Source organism: Botryllus schlosseri, chromosome 5 (assembly GCF_051294905.1).
Source record: "Botryllus schlosseri isolate E-star chromosome 5, Bs_hap1, whole genome shotgun sequence".
Taxonomy (NCBI): Eukaryota; Metazoa; Chordata; class Ascidiacea; order Stolidobranchia; family Styelidae; genus Botryllus; species Botryllus schlosseri.
In genome coordinates this window covers 6,207,893-6,232,401 of record NC_137240.1, presented here as the reverse complement: position 1 = coordinate 6,232,401, position 24,509 = coordinate 6,207,893, and the positions used below count along the sequence as shown (strand labels likewise).

The 24,509-nt window shown below is 41.9% G+C and overlaps 1 protein-coding gene and 1 long non-coding RNA gene across 2 annotated transcripts in view; both read right to left on the bottom strand.

Annotated features, from left to right (window-relative positions):
* LOC145439663 (uncharacterized) overlaps window positions 1–24,509 on the bottom strand; it is a 145,539-nt gene that overhangs the window by 97,866 nt on the left and 23,164 nt on the right. The window lies entirely within an intron of this gene.
* On the bottom strand, window positions 4,016–5,067 carry LOC145438778 (uncharacterized). The gene is made up of 2 exons (XR_013915027.1): window positions 4,293–5,067; window positions 4,016–4,231 (listed from the first exon to the last, which is right to left on the bottom strand). It is a non-coding gene; the product is annotated as an uncharacterized LOC145438778 (long non-coding RNA).

The following is a 24,509-nucleotide window of genomic DNA, read 5'->3' as shown; positions in this document are numbered from 1 at the left end:
CGCCGCAGCAGCATGACCACAACAATGACCAATTACTCCCAGCGATTGTTCAGAACAATGCCGATTCCCAGACTTTCACGACTATTTTGGGATGGTACCATTGCCTGGAAATATACTTTTATTGCGGAATCAGTGCGACACTAGCTTTCGATTAGGACCATACATATCAAATTTCGACGCTTGGATCGTTAGCTATGGGACTATCAATTCTGCTGCTTTTAGCCGACTCAGCAGTTCGCTTCTCGGCGTATTCAATCGTGAGTCACGTGTTGCGAATCCATCCGATGGTTAGTAATCTAATAATTGTATACAATGGCAGCCGAGGCCAGCATAGCGGTAAAAATAAAAAACTTAACCCGCAAGGGCGCAGTCAAGGGCTTCCGCGAATGGATCCACCAAATTCCTTGTCGACATTTAAAGAGAATGCATTATAAGTCAATTATTTTATGTTGTGCTTGTCAGGTCTCAATAGCAATTTAATGTAATATAAATTGTAATTGAGCAAACTTTTTGTCAAATTACAATTACAATTACAATTACACAAAATAAAAATGCTTCAATTACAATTACATTACAATTACATTGAAATATGTAATTAATTACATTCAATTACATTACAAATTACAATTGATCCAACTCTGGACTGCATTAGTGTAATTTGTTACACGATCAACGATGATAAGAAAATATCGATTACCATCTTCCGTTTCACGAAGCGGACCCGCGATATCAATTGAAATGTCAGCATTGCGATGACTACGTCGCGGTACGTGTTTTAATGCGAAGCGTACATGACGAATAATTTTGCTTTTGTTACACATCGGACGTGCCCTCACTGATTCTCGTAACCACCTGTCCATGTCGGGGAAAACGTAATGCCGTTTGGCCAATGCCAACGTCGCGCGCATTCCGGGGTGCGAAAGAGAATGTACATGTTCAAACAATTCTCGTCTCATATGACGTGGAACCCAAACTCGTGGAATTACAGACGACTTCTGGGATCTACCGACAACTTCAACACTCTTAACTTCAAACCAGTCTCAGCCAAATTGCTCTTTCGGAATTCTATTAATTCCTTATCTCGCAACTGTTCCGCTGCAATACGCTTGATAAAATCAGGCTTCAAACCCTCTGGTACGACAAATTCATTTATCTCAACACGGGACAAACAATCGGAAACGGAGTTGAAAATACCGCGGATACATGTAGTTTTGTTCACAAAGTAATTAATGTACTCAAGATACCGAAACATAGCTGGGTCAGCACATTCCTTCGGATTGATAATCATCTTAGCCAACACCTGACTGTCCGTGACAAGGCTCACTGACCTGCCCATGCAACAATCTCGAAAATGCTGCAGAGCCATGTATACAGCGTACGTCTCTCTCTTCACAGCTGACCATTTTCGCTGAGACTCAGTTAAACTCTTGCTGAAGAAAGCCAGCGGTACAAATCTCCCATTCTGGTACTCATTGATTACTGCGCCCAACGCAACTTGACTTGCATCTGTCACAAGCTGTATAGGTCCTTTGAATGTCGGAAAAGCCAATCTCGCTGCATCTATCAAAGCTGATTTGATCTGCTCAAATGCATTCTGCGCCACACTGGACCATTTGAGCTTACTCCGAGCATTTGTTCCTTTTAATAAATCATACAACGGCTGCATAATTGATGAGCAATTCTTGATGCTTCTCGAATAATAGTTGATCATGCCGATCATCCTTCTCACCTCACGAATAGTCTTTGGCACTGGAAATTTCCCAATCGCCTCAACTCGTCTGGGATCTAGTCTGATGCCATCCTTGTCGATCAAAAACCCCAAAAAGCGAACTGACTCTGCTCCGAACTTACACTTCTCAATAGACAACGAAAGGGACTCACTCTTTAGTTTCTCAAAAATTACTCGCAACGTCTCCAAATGAGACTTCTCGTCAGGCGTCGCTACCACAATATCGTCACAATACAGAAAAGTATTAGGAATGTCCCCAAGCAACTCGTAAGCCAGCTTACACCATTGATCCCCACTGGACCGAAAACCGAACGGACACACATTGTACTGAAGTTTACCGATTTCCTTCGCATAAAACGCTGTCAAATGGCGGTCTGACTCCGCCACTCCGCCACCTCAATGTTTTGGTACGCGCTTGCTATGTCCAGAGTGGAAAATACCTTGGCCCCTGCCATTTGTGTACGCATCGACGCAATAATCGGTAATGGATAACACTGAGGAGCCACATGCGAATTCAAATAACGATAATCGATGCACAACCGCACACCGGGAGGTTTACCCTCAACGTGACTCTGTTTTGGAACACACACGATCGGCGAGCAAAAATCCGAATCCGATTTTGAAATTACACCGCGCTGCAACATATCTTTAATTTGCCGCCGAACTTCTAACAAATACTGGGTTGGGATCGAACGTGGCTTCGGAGATTTTAGATAACCGAACGTTTTTATTCGCATGACATGTTTCATTTCGCGCCGTTTAACAGGTTACCGGACCAAGATCTCCGGAAACTCTTTAAGTAACTCAGCGTATGGTGTGCGTTCACTCGCGTCGATATGCGCGACAAGACACGAAAATTTGTTTTGAGACAATTTTATTACAGTACTGCGGTCACGAGTCGCGAGTTCATCCAATTCTGGATCTAAAAGCAACCTATGCTTTTTCATGAAATTCCAGCCCAATATTGACTTCGACACTCCGGTTATTACAAAAGGACATTCAAGTGGTTCATTATCACCAAACTGCAACATCAAAGTCTTAGTGCCATACGCATTAATCACGGAACCATTTGCTCCCCGAAATTGCCATTTCGGCGTATAGTTCCGAATCACATGTTCACTAGCTGGTAAATTAGAAATCATGGACCCACTTTCACTCAAGAAATTCAAACCATTTAATTTATCAAACGCATAAGCCAGATACTCGAAATCAAAAGAATTAATACTTGGACCACTTGGGTAGAAACCACTGCCATGTAGTCATGAACTACGATCAAAACGTTTACGTTTACGATAGGCTGAAAAGCCCCGATCACCATATCGGTGATGATTCTGGCATACCCAATCGGTATTACTGCCACCTCTTGGACCAACGTTGCCGCCCCGATAATATCGCGTACCTCTGCGGATTGACTCAGCCCTATTCTGCGTCATGGGAGAATGGTTCAAAGAGTTATTGCTATCATCACTTGGTTGCACTTTAACATCATCCAATTTCAATTCCGCCATTTGCTTCTCCATCCTAGCAAGTTGCTTACTTATCGACTCGATTAACTGCGTATCTTCCTCAGCTCTAACCGCGCGCTGCTTTTCCGGTTTTGCCACACTTACTTCATTAGTTTGAATGGAGTAATTACCCGAATTTGACCCCCCACATAGCGCAACCGCGCGCTGACACATTGTATCAAAATCATCTCTATAATGTCCACGTAATGCGAAAGCGATGTCGGGCCTGCAGTACTGCAAGAACATGTGGCGCTTGAACCCCGCCATATGCGGTGAATTATCGGCACCCGCTCACTCATTAATCTGCGATCGCAAATCTCTGGGATCCATACCCACAACTGCCTCGGCATAAAAGTTTTTCAACTTCCGATTAATCGGAACATCAAAACGGTCCAACAGAACCTTTTTAAGCAAGTCGTAGCAATTAGGATCATGTGGGCCAGGAATACTTCCATCGATAGCGGCGAAGTGTGCGTCATTCAAGTTCCTCAACAAAATGAGATATTTAGGTTTTTGCGACCGTACATTCTCGCCCTCGAGCTGATGTTCTAATAATCTGAAATGCAGCGCCGGTTCCTGCTTGTTAAAATGTCGATTGATAGTGATCTCGCTAGAGGTGAATCTATCCAGAGGTTCGTTGTCACTACTTTTCACTTTCATTTATGACAGTGAATAGCAATTGCTCATGCGAGAATTGAAAATGATTACCTTTTCGTTGCCCGTACACGCAAATGTCGTACCGCACACAGACGAATATTCCGGCAGGAACGCCAACTCAGACTTTACCTCGAAATAATGGCTATATCACTGAAAAACAAAATTACAATGAACAATACGGAATTCACACAAACTTACTAGCAATTTCTAATTATAATTAACCTGTTCAACGGACATGAAAACTTCCCAAACAACACAATTTTACCACATAGCTCGATACTCTGACATGACTAAACAATTAATTCCACAATTGACACAGTTCCATTCAACAACGCCGTCACTGAAATTGAAATAAATGCAAAACCCTGTCCGGGAAAGCTACTTAACTTCAAATATGTTACAATCCTTCGTCTCTTCTGAGTAGGCGCTGTTCGTTGTCGTTTCTTCTGCGAGAACGTCGCTATGACTTTTGATGTATGTCCTCGTCACTGATTGCTGATTGATCCTTCTCATCGTCGTGCAAGGCGAATTTTTATATTGATTGTCTTCGGTCGGCCGGTCGGTCTTGATTAATTGAACGTCGGAGGTCAACATATAACGCAGAGCGAATGTTTGTAGTTGTATAATTGTATATCTGACTCCAAGATGTATTATTGACTCCAGAAGGTTGCGGTTACGATTCGCTGCGTGTTCCCTTGCGTTCGACGACCGGCGTAACCACGCCGTACGACCTTGTTGGCTGACGTACCACGAAGCCTGTCTCTTGCACACGAATTTGATGGATCACACTGACGAATATATTTTGTTTCTGTCTCCACGACTTGTACTTTTATTGCCAATCACGTACGGCCCAAAATGCGATATATTTTTCACCCAATCAGCGGAATACTTATGAAGGTATATCGACTTTCGAATCAGCTAATAATCATGAATGTTTGTCGACTTCCGAGTCAGCTAATAATCACCAATGCATGCATCAATGTCTCTACGTGGTATTACACGTATATCTCGAAATGCACCAAACATCGTACGATTTATTTATCTTTTTATCTATAATTCACACGACAAATAGACGACTCACAAAGGTCTTATCAGGTCTCAGTTCAGGGAATTACGTAAGGTTTACCAACTCCTTATTAACCATTATTAAAATGGCGTTATACCAATATATTTCGTTAAAATATGCAACACCCGTCGTCACGCTTGCTTGCTCAGAGGAAATCACAGCTCAGAAATATGAAAGCAACATAATTTCTACTCCCACAGCTGACGACACTTATCGCTCAAGGTAAATAAAGTTGATCTTATTAGAAAGCTACTGTCGCGTTGATTCTCAATATATATATTGCAATTTTATCAAGGCAATGAAACCACCCCGAAATAGCCTTCAAATCGAAAAACCGGCATTGTTCTAAACCAGTGCTCTTAAACCTTTTTCGACGTGGTACACCCTTTTAACGTTTGCTCAAAACTCGTTCACCCCTGTTCATTAGAGGTCTTCAAAAATGACTTTTTTTCTCTAATCGTACTGGCTACTTGATAAAATTGTCAGGTTACCTAACTTAAGCTTACACAAAAAATCTGGTTCAATTCCAACCGGTAGCCGCATTGCTACGGGAGAGGAAAGTTTCTATTTATTATATAAAATAAATACCGAAAAATTTGAAATTTTTTTGTTCCCCATGAAAGTATTAGGTTGTCTATGAAAACGATGTTCTTCAAATTTGGTTCGATTCCAACCAGTAGAAGCGGAGTTATTGCCGTCAAAAAATTTGGATTTGAATAAAATAGTATTTGGTCACAGAGTCTATTCGCAGTCAGTTAAGCCGCCCGCCACGCAAATTGGAATTTATTTCGTGTCACCCCAAAAACAGCATGACATTACGAACGATAATCAACCTAAATGTAACAGTATTGGGGAAAGAATAGGTAAAGTTACTGCTGCAGAAGCGCAGCGATGATAGCAGGCGCACCAGCCTACTACGTATCAGACCTGCCCCACACCACACACAGTCGATAGTAGCACTTGGGCTGCAAGAAATGTCAGTAACCTCATATCGCATGCCGCTATACACAGTGTATTTTTCGCTAATTTGCATCACTGATAACAAAATACTAAATTGTAAATGTATGGCGAAATATTGGAGATAAAATCGGCATTTTAAAACAAAAGGGTTTCGATTTCAACATGGAAGCTGTTTCGACCCTGGCTGGCTACGTCACTTCATTTATGTGCATCGCGGTATTTATTAAGGTCGGTTGGAAGTACCGCGGTATTTATTAACGTCGGTTAGAAGTACCGATTCAAGAAGTCTGAGCTATCGCGGAGGTTCCCTCAAAAATCACTAAAAGACAAGTGACTAGCTGAACACATGTTTGTTAACTGCATACTTTCTAACACCAAACGGAACCATTGGTCCATTGCCGACGGCTAAATGAATAGGAGGAATGACATCACAATCACGCGGTGTACATTATTATACTTGAGATAACATCGCACCATACTGCTCAGTAACCTGTGCGTCAACCTGTACTGGCCCATGAACCTGCCTTTGTGACAGCTAGCCATCGGCTCATTGTAATTCGGATCTGGTGCACCCCTGTACACCCCATCCGAGCGGTACACCCTTTGCAAATTCTGGTACACCCTAGGGTGTACGACAACCCCGGTTGAAGAGCACTGTTCTAAACGATCGCAGCGACGCAGCACACTGACCATAACAATGACCCTTGAGTAGTTGCGATTGGGTCGATTATCAGATTTGAGATGCTTTTCGAGGGGGTGCCATTGCCCTAGTCCAGTGGTTCCCAACCTTTTTCCACCCACGTACCATTTTGAGGTTTTATGCAGTGCTCGCGTACCACCTATTGTTACGTTTCCAACATTTATGACGTCATAATCACGTATTTGACCTATGCGAGGTGTATTAACAAATTCTATTAAACTACGCCAGGGATGTCAAACATACGGCCCGCGACACGATTTTATCCGGCCCGCATAGCAATTCTGAGTACATTGAAAATAGATTATATTATCCATCACATCCACAGTAATGAACCAAATTACAAAGTCCGCGTTGAAAGTTAAATATCTTGTATTCATCACAACGCACACGCAGTGATAACGCCAGATTATGACTAAAGCAGGGGTGGCCAACCTTTTTGCCATTCACGGCCGCATTTCGACTCCTCGCGTAGCCTACGACCGCATTGCAAGACATAGTTGTAATGCACGAGCTGGACGCACCAAAATCGCGAGTGGTCACTGGTAATGTTAAGGAAGGAAGCGCTAAAAAAAAACAGATTCTCCACTGAATTTCGTCATTGATATTAGTAGTTTTACATATTACCATAAAAAATTTATCCTTTCTCATCCCGTGTGATCAGATTCACTGGTATAGAGTTGAGGTAGGGGTGTTTTCGAAAATTTAACGCAAGTTTTAAATTATGATGCATCTTCGGGTGTGCCAATTGGTATTAGTCATTTTGTAGCAAGCTGTTATTTCTTGACCTCCCATCAGGATTGTTAGTATAGTGAGGAGCACACAATTCCGAGCTGATATTTCCATGTGAGGCGCATCATTTTCCATCGATGTTCGCATCTGTATTGTGGGGCTCTGATTGTAAAGGGTGCTACTATATTAAAATCGAAAAATGTAGTCGCATTGAATCGCGCGCAGCGCGAAGAAAATTTCAAGAATAATTAAAATCTTTCAAGAAATCGGGAGTCAATTCGTAAATTTGAATTGCATGTCGACGTCCGCCAACACATACTAATTGAATTGCGTGTCTACGGCCGCACAAATTCCCTCTTACGGCCGCAGGTTGGCCACCCCTAGACCAAAGCAAAGGGAACACTGAAATATGTCTACTTGTATCGCCGGTAATGCTTTGGTATTTAACCGGACAAACATCGTAATTTCGCCAATTTCATTGCTCGCAAATAATGGTGTTGCGACTCGCTAGAATGAAACCCCTACGATCCATGCTTGATAATAAAGTATTCCTGCGAGAAGCAATGGCACGAGGCAATATTTTGTAATCCGTTGACTGGTCCGGCCCGCGAGCGATTTCATGAATTCGATCCGGCCCGCGATGCAATTTGAGTTTGACACCCCTGAACTAGACATTATCACCCAGGGTTGATGGGATGTATGGTATTGTTTTTTCACCACCAGTCACAAGAAGAACAACATAATGAAATAACAAAACACATTCAAAGGTCAATTTATTTAAATGCGATGGCTGCATTTGTTTATTTTCCACTAGCTTGTCGATGCGTGGTATGGTATACGTTTGCTTACAGCGCATCCAAAGTCATGTATGGGCGCAACAAGTCGGTTTCGTTTCTTCGACTTAATAGTCATCAGGGATGAAAATCCTTGCTCGCATTCCCATTTATAAGGGAAAATTAGCAACTGGGGAATAGCACGAGACGACGGCTTCAGAAAACTCAAAATCTACCCCACCTGAACTAATAACTCCCTTCGGTCGAAAAAAAAACAGAATCTACTCGCGTACCACCCGGAAGACCTTCGCGTACCACTAGTGCCACTATACCACTATACCCCATTTCCGTATTCGCACTATCCATCAATGATATACTATATACATCAAAGGCCCCCCTTTCAACACGTCAGTATGCATAAGTACCCTTTACCTACATTTTAGTTTTCTGAGTCCGATTCTAATGTCGGGCATAGCCTCCCCCTAACTTCTTATTAGCCTTGTATTGCTATCTCGACTTCCCTCCTTCTTCCGTAGATACCCAAGTGTTCTGATATTGACCATGCCAATGTTGGGGTTTATATACAGTTTTCATGGCGTGTAATAATCTATTATTCTACGATTTGTGTATGGGGGGAAGCTATTTTAAGGTATTTTTCGGGGTACACTGAATAATTAATCACTTACGGACAGCCGGCCAAGGACCATTAATGGATTTATGCCATAAAATCAGGTTACATCAGAATTTTTTAACAGTTAGTGACGTCAAACAGCACTCTGAAAATGCTCTTAACAGAATTAATGTGGTTTTCCCACTGAGATGTCACTCTCTAATGGTTTTTCTTGACATTAAGTAACATTAAATCCCCTTAGCAGCCGTTAATGTTGTTTTTGCACTCTCTGAGTCTTAATGCACTTTGCGCATTAGATACTGTGTGTTCGCCATTTTGTGGTCTTTATGCCCGTGACATTGCTGCACTGTCAGTCCGCAAATGGTCAGTCTCACAGAGTCTGCTACATCACTGCCATACGTATGATCGATTTGCACAATGTGTGACCTATTTTTCATATTCATCGCACTTTAGCGGCCCGGGGTGCTACAACCCAATTACTGAGACTACATGACTAGTATCGCATCGTCAAGTAGCATGTACACTGTACAGTTGTACACGATGCTGCTGCCGTCGCGTTCTGGGTCAATGTAGACCTAACACATCCATAAACAGTTCGCCGCAAACAGATTTGTAGTATAATCCTGCTGCATCGGTATGATCGATCTTCTATCTCAATTGTCGACCGCCGTCGCTGAGTGCGCAATAAGTTGTTATAAGTTGCTTCAGTTACTGCTTGATTTGAATTTCCCGATTACCGTGGTGCACAAGGCCATAAATTGCGATAAGCACCACTCATGATTGCAATGATAGTCATAATAATTATAATAACCATCATGATGATCAGAAACTTCCTTTTCTATTATACTATGAGTTGCGCACGATACATAACAAAGACAACGCTTTTTCAGCGAATATTAGAGCGATATCGGGCCCAGCTAAACACGTCATTAAGCGAGAAGTATCTCATCCCAGAGGTCTAACATGTCACCTTGAAATCTGCGTTCTTGTACTGTTCGGGTAGGCCTATCTTACGAAACGGGAGTGATACTGCGGAGCGGCCGCAGATATTGGAATTACATACCTTTGTGTAATTATTATGATCTTCTTACAAACTGCATATGACGGTTTCGTTTTGGCGGTGGATCGATTTGCCGACTTTTCTCCTATACAGGAGTGGAGCCGCTTTAGGATGTATATTGGCTTAAAATTTCCACGCTAGGCCGGAGATAATCGTCTGGCGGACCGGTGAACTGGCGGGCCGGCAGGAATGTCGTCGCGTACCGGCGGTTGAGAACCACTGCCATATGCCATAGGGGATCAATTGTATAAGCGCGGGCTCCCAACTGGATGTTCCGTATACCCTAATGTGTACGAAGACTTTTAGAGGGTGTGCCATGCTCGCATCATATATGGTCTGACGACTAAGCAAGTTTACGCTTCGGGACGGACCTATACCAGATTCACGATGTTATAAAATGTTACATTTCAACTGTAACAAGCTTTTAATGCACATTCCCCATTCTGCTGCGGTAACTAATTACCTCACCTAACAGATGTCAATGATCCTGGTCCCTTAGGAGTAGAGTATGGGAAAAAATAACATCTGTTCGGACCACGACATCTGTCCACCAATACCCTTGCGGAAACCGCAATGATGGCTCAGACATGGCAGAATTTTTGTATGACTAAATCAAAGACTATTAATTAAACAGGAAACCAGTTCACCTTGGAGCATGTTCATTAATATGCCAAGATTATGCTGTCCACGTACTTGGCACGCGTAATTAAGACTCAAAATAACGGCAATGTATTTGGCGAAGTTTGAGCAGCCTTGGAGTCACAAGAATTCACTCTTTCCATATAGTTCAGTTTAAACCTTCTGGTTGTCATTGTAACATTACGCATTGTAAGAATGGTTTTCAATTTGAGAAGGGATATGTTTCCAAATCGGTCATCAAGTGGATCAGTTCTCGTTCACAAACAATGTCATGATAAGCATAAGGTTTGTAATGGGCATGGAGCAGGTCTCAGAGCTCAATGAATATAATTTGGGTCGGCATTATGATAACAAATCATGCAGTGAATACATACCCGCGGCTGATGCGCACCTGCTACCGAAGCTTAGCAAAAGAGCAAGGCTACTTTACCAAGCCACACAGAGCTGGGGACGCAGCCCAATATTTAAGTATCCACTTCGCGACATGTGTTAACAATATAATTCTGTTTTCAATTTAGAGATGAAACTGCACGCCGCGGACCATAGTCTGGACTTTTGTTACGGCCCACCAACGTTTTTTGCCGCTTTTGATTTGGCCCGCGATGGAAAATAATTGCCCACACCCGGTCTAGCGTAAGGTTCTGGCTACTTTCTCAAGCCCCACTATATCAATACGTTTATGCGCAAACAACAGAATCTGCACACAATACGGCGATTTGCCAGGGAAATATAGTTATTGCATCCGCTAAAACGACGGCCCTGACAAAAGATACAAGGCAGTGATTTTTTTCCTAGATCGTAATATAGTTTTAGACAATCGCAACATGCTTTGTGATGAACACTGAAGGTTCAAATGCAAGCGATCCAGGAGTATTACAGAAGCATGACCACATAAATATCGCTGTATACTATTATGATATCCATGTGGTCCGCCGTAGCTCTTTGTTAATGATTTATCTTTTATACTAGAGCGAAACCGCTTTATCGCTGTTGGATTATGTTACTTCGATCTCGAATTCTAGCCACGAATATGCTCAACATATTGCTATCTTTAAGGGGTATTTTGGATTCAAGATATCAGTATTTTTTAAAAACCTACGTCGAATTGTGTAAACATTTTATAATGCTCAAACTTGTTTCACGCATTGGAATAAATCATTCTGCGGATCGCATGTCTGACGCTTCTACGCGTTTTTCAAGCGTCTGGATCACTGAAATTCAAGCCTCATTCCATTGATGGAATAATCTCGCCCTCGTAGAAATCTATTTTGGGCATTATTGACTTATGTTATTGGGCGCAGGCGAGTAGTTTGCATTTATACAAACTTATACATATCAGATCCTAGGCCCCATGTGGTTTTAGTGCGCATGATACCATGGTATGGTGCAACATGAGTCGTATTTGGCGTAAAGGCGTAATAATTCCCCTGTTTGTGGATATGCACTGTATCAAGTTATTAACCGAGCTTGATTCTTCTCTTGTTGTACTATTATATGGGCCGGTAATAATCGTAGAATTAATATCCCCGGCAATTTGGGAATTATATAATTCGTACTCCGCGTAAAAGTCTCAAATACAACGAAAATCTCGATCATCATCGAGAGTAGTATATTCATTAATTATTTAGAGCGATCCGATAGTAGCAAGCGAAAAATAACAGCCCATCCTGCAACGCATTTTGAGGAATTCGGATATTACAGCTTTGCAGCACGACGAAGCTTACGATCGTCACCACGAACGGAATATTCATCAATTATTTATAACGATCGCCACGAGCAAACTAAAAAACAAAAGATTATCGACACGCGATTATTGCTTGCGTGACTTCTTGTGCTAAATTACCCCAATATTTTCAAGTCTAGCCGTTATTCTAGAATTTGCACAAGTTGGTGAGCAATATTCGTATTGGCCGATAAATTCCACCGGCTCATTTTGTTCACACTCATAATTATTCTCCCACTGCGGTCACTGCCCCGAACACTTCAATGACCCCTTCACCTCGGAATCAAAAGCGCACAAGCACAACACACGCGCGTCCGCACGCCGCCCAAACATCACATGATCGACCGAAAAGATCATCGCTCCATCAAACATGCCGGACCTGACGTGCGGAATAGCATCCCGCCGGCCATCCGACAGCCGACGAGCATGCCCGCACCCAAGTCGAAACACACGCATTCGCCACTAAATAAACACCAGTCCAGGTGCCGGCAACCTTTCGTATGCAGCATGCCAAAATATCAGACAATGTAAAATATTACCAACTTGCGTGCCAACCATTTTATTTTGTCATATTCAATGTTTCAAGTAAGGAATCACACGGACCACCTATCTGCAGCTGGTAACGGCATTGGTTACGCCAGTGATTCTTACAGTATTGGCCGTGAAAGGTATAAATTTTGGTCCTTACCGCACTAGACCTACCGTCTAATGTACGTAATATGTGCATTGTGCAATTGTGCATCCTTTAAATTTAGTCGCGTAATGGTCAATCTTCAGTGGTTACCTTGATCGTTTCCAAGGCTACTGTGTTCGGTACCATAGCCAATAAGCGACAGGCCGATCAAAGATGTTATGAAGAGATGGCCTGATGATAAAAAAATGTCTCTACGCCTATACCATGCAAGTTGGTTTGATGTTACTATTGGTCTGACACTAGATTTGTCTGTAAAGCTTCAAAGATCGCGGTATAGCGGTAAAGGTTGTCTTTGCTCCAGACATATGAGAATTGCTTACACGTATCAGGTGAAACGAAAATAACATATCCTTTCGTGAGACCAACCCAATTTAAAATTCGCATTTCGGCACGGGACTCATTATTTGTGTGGATCTCATATGGGACGTGCGGCTCAAGCTCCGCGTCGGTCATTTCGGCCAGGGACTTATAGAACTCTATATACCCCTGATTTCGGTGCCTGGACATATCAATGTCGAAAGTTTAGGCCAACATGCGGTGGTTATTATATTTCGATGCTTTATCGCCGCCAATCATTTGGCAACGCATACAGTACACGCAGCAGTCGCATTTTGCCCGAAACGTGCGTATCTTAACGTGAAAATGCCAAGCGCAAAAATCCTGGTTCATATAAACTATTCGCGGTCCCACAGGCTGCACAGTGCACCCTCGCTGATTAAAGCATCAAAACAGTTTCATACGATCTTAGGTTGCCGTATATATTTTCGTGGGTTTCGCAAAATCAAGTAACTATACGTCATGGTAAATCGCGAGAAGCGCAAAAAATGTTATCTTTTCATTGTATCACATTTCCGCGGAGCATTGAACCGACAAAAATTGCTAATAAATCAATGATGATGATTATTATATTCACCGCTGACCTCCTGCGAAATGAAATTATTGTGCCCCACATTCTCACATTATTACGCACTAATATCACTCGCAAATATTGTGCGGAGAAAGCGGACTTATGCTTGCGATAACAATGCACGCACACAAATATTATTATTATTAAAATCAGACTTAGTATGACGGTTATAAATTTGTTCGCCTTACCTTATATCATCTCTCCATTATCAAATGTGCGCGCAAACGATCGGTATAATTAATTTCACCGTTGTCTTCCATAATATGAGGCAGTTCAGTGTAATGTGAAGCCGCTGGAATGGCCCGGGTTTTTATCCCCACAATCATTAGCTCGCCAGAAGTGTCTCCCGTCGAAATCCCTGCACGCAAGGCGGCACTTACCTGAGGTAGATAGCCTGTGATCTTTTGCATTGTCCCGGGTGCTTTGTAATTACTTAACCTAGTTTTTGTGAGGCAATAGCTCGTTTCAGTTTGGCTGATTGACGCCCCTTGTGAGAAGAGGTATGCGATTATCTCGTTCGTGATTGGTCAAAATTCAAAGCCGCCCCATATAAACTTCTTTTGACAGCTTATTACCAATGCACCTTCTCTCCTATTCCGGGCTTTAAACTTATCTGTTCCGTATATAGTACAAATAATCTTGAGCCCCGGCCAAATCGCGGCCCACGTGCAACACAAATCAAAACATACTGCATCACATCACATCTCAAATTCCGTGTTCCCCACTGATACCGGCATTATTCTGGGCGTTTAGTATACTTGACCCGAAATATTTGCTTATGACATCACAATCATGCGGTGTGCAGTATTACACTTGAGATAACATCGCACCATATTGCTCATTAACCTGTGCGTCAACCTGTACTGACCCATAAAACTGCCTTTGTGATAGCTAGCCATCGGCTCATTGTAATTCGGATCTGGTACACCCCTGTACACCCCATCCGAGTGGTACACCCTTTGCAAATTCCGGTACACCCTAGGGTGTAGTCAACCCCGGTTGAAGAGCACTGCCCTAGAGTTTACCCTAATGCAATCCGATCATAGGCTATGAGCTATCATCGTCGATGTATTCAAGAATGTGTTGTGCCTGCATATTATGTAAGGTCGTTACCATTACTTGGATGTGTCAAATGTATTTCCAACTTAGTGGATAATCCAGGATTAGTGCGCATAATAAGCCATCTGTCACATCCCAAGATAAATGCTTAAAGCGAGATCGTCAAAATGTCAAATTGTCAAATATCAAACCATTCCTCAGTAAAATATTTACTTCATTTCATGACAGTGTCCCTTCAATTTTCTCATTCTGATCATCAAGTTATCTATTGTTTGAATAGGCTACAGCTCGGAAATGCTATAGTTGAGAATTGTACAACTTGTCTTTTCAACTTGCACAATAGCGTATCCGAACAGTTGAGAATTTAGTAAATAAGGACATGGGGCCAAATTTCGAAAGCGAGTGGAACAGGTTTGCGCTAACGGATATTTTTGTTAGTAAAAGGCAGTCGGTAAATCGATTGTTCCCCACAGCAACCTAATACGTTTTCACACAATCTATAATTTATGTTGATTTACAATATAATGTTGGGCCCCCGTCGAGCTCGCCGCTTCCGCTATTGGGAGGTTTGGAGTGCGCCATTTTCGGCCATGTTGTATAAATTATGCAACAATATAGTTAACTCAAATTTTTAAATAAATCATGTCACACTTTGGACTGGACATCATGTTATCTGTTTCTATATCAGTCAGTGTGAAGCCCGGCATTGAATGCTATCAACTAGTGCGTTGTACTCTGGTATGTAACTTGACCCCTCGTTCTCAAATTGTCCCCCCCCCATGAGGGGCGTGAAAATATCTGAAATAGGCGCGAAGCCGTCTGTGAGAACGGATTTTATTGATCTTAAAATAAGTTTAATATGTGCAGAAAAATAGGTTTCAACAACTGCAATTTCCAAAATATATCACGATGTTAAATGTCATAATTGCGTCGTACCATCCATAAACCGATGATAGATTTTGATTGAAACCGATCACCGACAGGAAAAGGGCTCTAAATTAAGGTTAACTGATGAATTCGCGTAACTGCTAGCTGATGCTATTATGGCATGTCGGCCAAGGAACTGTGTGGGGGCGCAGAACGACACAAAGGTCCTGATAAATAAGACATAATAAGGTTATGTCATATGCCATGTATAATATACCTTTTGAACCTAAGAAACAGAGATTTAGATCGAAGTGACTTCCAACTTCGGAGTAGCCGCTCTACTGAGTATACTCAGTTAGGGTACATTCTGGATAATGCCACTCTGGAGAAGCTCATTTTAAGGCTACATAAAAGCACTCAATGAATTGTTCTTCTGCCGAACACCTGCGACCCGTAGAGAAAAATTGTTAGTCCCCTGATAAAGTTTTACGTTGTAATTGCACGCGGTCTGCGCCATTGGTTATTGATTTACGTTTGAGCTAGACTCAGGTGGGGTAATAGAAGGGATTGGAAACCAAAATCGCAAAAATATCTGTATCAATGGTGAACACAATTTTTGTTGACTTCGATCAGACAATTGATCTTGACTAACATTTGGGCTCTGAATTTAAAAATTATTTCCGTTTTTCTCGACCACATCAAGTTTTTAGGTTATGAACCCCCACATTGTCTCATAACCAACATAAAATTACTACTTTGAATATTTTGATTTATTGTATAAAACTTTTAAAAACCCCGAGCAGCCGATAGTAAATCAATAGACTTCAAATAAACATTTGCATTACTTTATTTGGTTGATTTAAACTGATATTGATTCTGCATGACAAATAAAGTGCGAGTTTCAGGGTACAAATTTATGCTAATAACTCATAATTCTGTGGATCGTCTCGTTTGATACTGGATCAATAGTGAGCTAACATATGAAAGTTTCAATCTACTCTGGTATCTTACCTCAAACATCTTCAGATATTGTGGGACACTTTCTCCTTGCCATCGTTGACTATGCCCTGGGTTTCCAGGAAATTACATCGATATTTTACCTTTTTTATTGTCTTCTGTCCGACTTAAAGATATGAAAGTGGCACATGTGTATCAGGGTTACATGTGCAATGTGCATTGTGCATCCTTATTGTCTGGCCAATAAGAAACACAATATTCCAAAGCTGACAGATATGATCCAATCGTGCTTGTGATATTGCAACCATTCAACATTTCTGTATTATTCACGAAGACCAACTGAGTGTGCAATTGTTACTGACCCTACGACTGTTGCCACTTTGCAGAATCCTTTTTGAGCTACCAATAGATATTTGCCATTCACTGGAGTGGTAAATCGGGATTCCTAACTTCTCCAGCAACCCATGGTAACAAGATCATACCAATGCCAGTATCACGGCAATACACAAAGCTACCGAAAGTAGCCCTATGATGAAAACGCGGTCTCTCATGATCGAAAGTGAGATATCTTCTCTCTCTTGCCAAATAATCTTTTATCGATTCACAAGGATGCTGAAAATTCCGAATATTTCTATTCCAGGTCCCGAAGCCCATGTATGATCATTTAACTTGTGTTGATGGACTACTCTACGTTATGAATCATGTTCGATTTCAAAATCTTCATTATTAGGCCTACTATCCCTAAGATCTTCCTTCATCTTGATCCAAATTATCGAGCGTAGAGGAGTTTCAAGTTGCACGGGATAAGCTGAATGTAGCATTGGACGTATATAGCTGATAGTAAATGTAATGTTTATTTTTCTTGCCATATCCTGCAGTTTGCATCAAATATGTGTCCGAAATATCCTCGGATGATTGCATCCTATAATCAAAAATCGGTGAAAGCATCGGCCTAGATCGATACCAGTACCTTCGTCAATTCGTGAAAATTTGCTTATTTTGGGCATATGTCGTAGCGCAAAAACTTAATGTGATAGAAGAAAACCAGCGGCATTTTCGGAATCAGCGCGCCAAGTTCCAACTCAAAGTCAACAAATTTTTCGTTCAAAATTTTTGACAAGTATATTCTACGAACTACAGTCAACTGAAAATGCTGCTCATACACCACTGTACTTTCGTGCAGCCTGGTGGGTTTTGTGGTGGAGGTGATTTTGCAGCGTTACACTTACAATTTCAATCTTTAGCTGTCCAGCATCTAGGCTCAATAGATTTCATTCCACGGGACAGCAGCAACGACCACAGAAGTTATAAACATGGTACTAAACTGCGTTGAGTGTAAGAGAATCAAGCTGTGTCAAAAGATACAATACGTAATGTGCATACAGATATCGAATATCTGCCCGTGCTTCACGGCTATCTGCTACCTAATGGTAATATTGTTTACTCAATTGGCATTGTCCTATGGACGTCGATCTACCATAACGGCACCCTTCTCCCGATATTTCAAGAAGACCGTGTATGGCAATGGTTCCTAACCTTTTTCGGCTCGTGGACCCCTTGTCCAATATTTGAGCCGAAATTCCCCCCCTAAGAAAAAGTTGTCCGGTTACAAAAAAGGTGCTTTTTAACGCACGGCCATTTGTTGACTGAGCAATATATGCCAAAACGTATTCAGATATGGCCCAACTATGTTGAATGCGGACCGCATTACACTTTCGTGAAGTACCGCTGACAACTTCCATATCATCCCATCTTTGGTTTAAGTGCTTTTTCAAGGATTATAGCAAATAAACGTGGAAATCCGAGTACCAATCAAAAAGATGGTTCCGTACAGATGGGTCAATCATCAAATCTCTGCATTTGTTAGAAAAGTTCCATAACCCGATAATCAAACCTTGACGTGGTGTGTTGGCTTATTACTAATGTAACGGAATAAATGTGGTCTATTAGCCTGTTGTATCGCTGCTTCATTATTTCACGCTACATTGCATCAGACATGGGGTAATCGCGATTAGTAATCGTAATCGATTACGACGATTACAGCATTTTGAAGTAATCGTAATCGCAATCGATTACATTCGAAAAAAATCCGAAGTAATCGTAATCGTAATCGACTACTTCCCATATCTAATCGATTTCTTTGTGAAAGAACGATTACTTTTTGTTTTTACAAGGACTATGACATAAACTGAATATTCGTGAACAAGAATGAGATCATATACCACGTTAGCGATAGCACAAACGTCTGATTTTCAAACGCCACTACTCATTATAACGTCAGAAGTATTAGCTCCGCTCGTCATTGCGTAAGAAGTATCCACACATAGTAAACAGACATGCGATGGACATTGTAGTGTGATTGTTAGAACACCCCCGTGGTGTATATCAGGTTATCAATACACTACAGAAGCCCCTACCTCGCAGCAGGATATTGATCACCACTCTGCCTATAGTTTCAAATAGTAACTTCATCATCATTGGTTTATGTATTGATGTTTGGTTGTGCCCAGTGAAACGCAGTTTCAACGTTTGGCTTGGCTTGGCGAGCAGTAGGCCTACGTACGCACGTACAACTGACAAAAATTCGGAGTTTTGTACTCGTCGAATGAAACATTGCAGTTTCCACAACGAAGCATTACAAATAAACAGCTGCTAGTGCTGATATATATCATAACCGAGCCGTGCTTAGCCGTTTCTCGTAACAGCAGCTCGTAGTATCTGTATTAAGTTAAAGGCAGAATTTTTATGTTCACTATATCTTATTCTCATATAACTACTTGAAACGGGCGCCAATCGTTATTTCACAGTTCGTTACTCAACATTTGGACCTGCCGCCATAACCATCCGCTTATATAGCCTGACATGTTAGCTTGGGTTGTAGCTAGAGTCAGAACCAACAGCAATTCGTCCCCCAGTCCAACCGTTGGTCAATTTTCAAAACTGAATTTCGTCAATAATATTGGTCATTGAATTTGATTACTATTTATTTTTAACCTCTCTCAGCCCCGAGTGTCAGATTTACCTGTAGAGCTAGGGCACGTAATTCATAATTATAGCATCTGGTATGTTGTTATAATTACTTTATTGTATGTTGTTAATTCGTGACCTCCAGTCTGTTGATTAATCAACAGATATTGTACTCGCCCAAACATAGCAGACTAAAAGAATATCTTTCGTGAGACACACACGCAAATTGTCATGGCTTTATTCCTATGTGGATGCGCCGGGTGGCATTTGCATTGTGGGCTCATATTGGAAGGACAGGACTATTATTAGTCACGCCCACCTAATGCGGCTATTGACAATGGACGAATACCTTAAGTTTCGACCAAGGTATTTCTTTGGTATCACATCCCGTGGAGTTGCGTGTTGGCTGAAACTGCATATGCCTTTCGGTGTGTTGTGGGATCGTGGCGCGGTAATGACCGGCTCCTAAATGCCTGCTCCCATAAAATAGCCTATGCATGTTTTTTTTTAGGGGGAGAGGTATGCATTTCAAACCCAGCTATCTACTGGAGCAGGGGTCACCAACCGTTTTGAAACAAAAAGCTACTTCTTGTGTAGTGTGTACTGATTATTCCGACGACCGACGGGTTACCACTTACTCCCGTCGTTTATCCGTGCTCAGTTGGATTTCTTCACTTAAAAGGAAAACAATCAGAGCACTGGGCCGGGTTTCCGCCCCTTACCAAGAACATAAAACGCTCACTCGCCGGGACTCACACCAGCTCCTCCGGGCTCATTCGAGTTGAGCCGCCGCGTGGGCGAAGACGGGCAATGCCCCGAGCGACTGCGTTCGTATGTTCCGTGGGGTTGGCCGACCCATGTTCAACTGCTGCTCATATGAAACCAGCTTCAACTTTCAAATCTTTCATTTGAATATTTGCTACAGCGACCGCGGGCGACTCATTTGGTCCGCGTTGGTGACCCCTGTACTAGAGACATTTGAATCGCGAAGCTCGAAGAACATTTTCAAGAATTAATTGAATTCTCGAAAATACTCTATAATTTATGTTGATTTACGAAATACTTTTGAGTCCCCCTCGAGCACGCTCCCCACCCTATTAAGGAATTTGGGGTGCGGCAGGTAAAGACCTGGCAATAATGCAAATCGTTGGGTGCGATAAATCATCCCAATAAAGTTGGGCAATTGGTATATTATGACGTAATAAGCAAATGACGCATGATGTATGAAGAGAGTTGATATCTCATTAAGCCTTTTCGTCGCAATCCTTGTGTATTGTCTTCCAATATATCATTTAAGATCACAGTCCTAAGAAGCAAAAGAAATGTAATCGTGAGGAATCGTGATTACTTTTCGAATGTAATCGTAATCGTAATCGACTACTTCGTGATTTTGCTGTAATCGTAATCGTAATCGTAATCGCGTGATTCTGAAGTAATCGTAATCGCAATCGATTACATTCATGAAGTAATCACCCCATGTCTGCATTGCATACATCTTCAACATGAAGACATGAGATATATTTAACCGGGTCACTTATTTTATAATTTTACAATGTATATTAAAAGAAGGCCCAGGAGCTACAACAATTCAACATTGAAGCCTACTTCAATGCAGTGTTACAGTGTCATACACGTGAGTGACGTAGGCCTAATTCCGGTCCATATGGCGCATCAATTTAAGTTGGTAATAATAAAAGCGAGGGGTGTCTGTAGGTGAAGTTCCTCAAAAGCTGCGATTACATACTTATAGGTCCCCCTGGAAGTCTCGCCCAGGACCCCCAATCGTAGGGTCACCACTGTTTGTTATCAAAAATTTATCTTAATCAAAAGAAATTAGGTAATTACTTTCCGTTGTGGTGAAATTACTCTAGATTTGACCTGTTTTTTACTGGTCGGGCTGCTCGGGCAGCTCCTAATTACAAATAAATCATAAATCACCAAATTCGCTTTTGCGATAGCCTTGAGCTCAATCAATGAATTTCGTGTTTTTCACGTTAGCAGAGATGTTGGCTTGAAAAAGGTAAACATTTTCTCCAACGGCCTTTTTGTGCTGAATTCTCCCGGACTTTTCCCTGCTCGGTAGCAATTTGGTCGAGAGGCTGTCGCGGGCCCAACGACATCGTCTCACGCGCCTCACTTTTTCAAGGGAGGGGGGGGGATTGTAGAGGCATATAAATATATATCTAGCTAATAATCCGCCAAAAGATACCTTCAAAGAACTAGTTTCATACTTGCAGTTCTAACATAAAAGTCGAAAAATGTTGCGAACCAAGTGTATCTTGCGTTACAACGCTAATTACAAATTCCCTCAAAAGTTTCGAAATTACCCCCAAGGGAGGAATTCCCCCCCGGTTGGGTAACACTGGTGTATGGCATTATTCCGTCATGTCGCCTTTATAGGCAGCACGCCAGATCCGCAGTCTTCGATATCTTGTGATTTGATTACATATTGGTACATTACTCATTGTAATTGCGAGGATATTCGATATCATCATTTTATGTGTTTATATATATGTACTGTCATTTGTGAGTTACAGGTTAGCGTGATTTATACAAGAATAGCTAAATCAATCAATCCATATATATATAAATAAAAGCTCACTGGTAAGCGGTGCTATTCGGTCTGTTTTCAGAACAGGCTCGCGGGCTACTCATCTGATCCTCGTGGGCTACCGGGGGCTCGCAAACACCGCGTTGGTGACCCCTGGTCTACCGTGATGATAGGAAAAATAGGACTTGCATTGCCGGAAGATACTTCACGGTGAACATTATTTTCTTTATGGTTCACTCGCCACTTGGACTGCTTTGGAGCGCACGTGTGTTCATTTACGTGAGCGACGTGGTGAAAGGGTTGCCAGTAAATTCGGCCGGAAAATTCAGCCCTCGGTCACTTCGGTCCTCGGTAAATTCCGCCCTTGATCTATTTTACATTTTAAATGCATTTAATACGAATTATTAGTCTCAAATAGGGATATTTTACGTTCCGTGGGTGGGTAGGGGATACATAATGGTTGGAGGTGGGTTAGGGTTCATGTTGGGGTTAAGGTATCCCAAGATTAGGGTTGGGGTTGATGGATATTAGGGTTGGTTAGGTTTAGGGCTAAGGTATCCAAAGATTAGGGTTGGGGGTGATGGGTATTAGGGTTGGGAGGGGAGAGATTAGGGTTGGGGAGGGAAGATATTAGGGTTGGACATTAGGGTTAGGGTTAAGGTATTACAATATTAGTGTTGGGGGTGATGGGTATTAGGGTTGGGAGGAGGAGATTAGGGTTGTGGGCGGGGATATATTAGGGTTAGAGTTACGGTTAAGGTATCCCAAGATTAGGGTTAGGTTTAGGGTCACCATCCTCCAACCCTAATATTCCACCTACCGATCCCTAATACCCCTCTCCCAACCTAAAGATACAATAACATTACCGATCCCTAACCGCAACCCGCCGTAACCCTAACCCCTAGCATTGTCTCGTAACGTGATCTAATCACGACGTGACTGCGTGATTTACGCATGCCCTGACCTCAAAATCACTTGATAATAATGTAATTATGTAATTAATTCACCATATAGTTGCCTAGTTGGTAATACATTTTTACACAAAATTTTCCGAGGGCCGAATTCAACGATTGCATTCGGTCCTAGATAAATTCGGCCCCGCAAATATCCGCGTTATCTTTCGTGTCTGCGTGATATACCTTACCTGACCTCCAAATCACTTGATAATAATGTAATTATGTAATTAATTCACCATAATAGTTGGTAATACATTCTTATACAAAATTATCCGAGGGTCGAATTTACCCAATTTGGCCCCGTAAATATCCGCACTATCTCCCGGGATTACGCGATCTACGCATACCCTGACCTCCAAATAACTTGAAAATAGTATAGCTATGTACGGCCGAATTTCCGAGGGTCGAATTTAATGGCGGCCGAATTTACTGGCAACCGGTGAGAGTAGCCAGCTTGTTTTGTTGTTGTTGGTCTGTTCATTTATTGTTTATTTACTGGAGTATTACCAGGATATTACCAGCAATTTTTCAACGGTATTTTAATGAGATATTCGTCCATTTGGAGTTCCAAGTCTTACTTGGAGACGACAGATACCATACTGAGATACTCATACTAATCATGATCGAGCGTGTCAGGGGCAATTGTAACTCTTTGTTATTTTGCCCCGTTACAATATCTTTTCAATGCTGAATATCTTTGTTCATATGTTGGTATAACCATTTATCTGCTACAGATGAATCTTGCAACAGCCAGAAGTTCAATACCAGAACAGATACTACTTTTCCATACCAATATTAACATGATCATCTGTCGGAACGGCCATAAAGAATTGGTGATGTGAATCTTAGGGTTCGGTTATTTCCGTGATCATTTTACCACCCTTTCTCATGTTAACGACTTTTGGTGTGTCGACCTTCAATGACCACTTAAGAACTTGCCCATGACTGAATCCTCGTCTAGTGGCTTTGAGCATGGCCCACTTACATTTTGTCATGTGGTGTGAGCAACATATTTTAATTTTGTGCAAAACAGAAGAATGCCATTAGCTTTGACGCCACACAATGTCGTGTCCTCGTTTTGCTACACTATCACCGGCCCATTCAACCAAGATATTTTGGCCAGATCGGTTTCGCACCTTCGTAGGTGACCGAATGCCCAAACCCACTATGCACGCTAAACAACAGCACCTTGGCAGAAGATGCCGAATATGTGCAGAGATGATGAAATGAATGTGTTTCTCGTATACACTTGGAGCTCATTAAGAAGGCACGAAGGGGGATACTGTATTCAGATGCCAAAAATGCGATGGGGCGTTCAAACTTCTCTTAATTTAGTTTAATGCAATAATACAATTTGCGCTCACGTTTTCGTTCTTAAT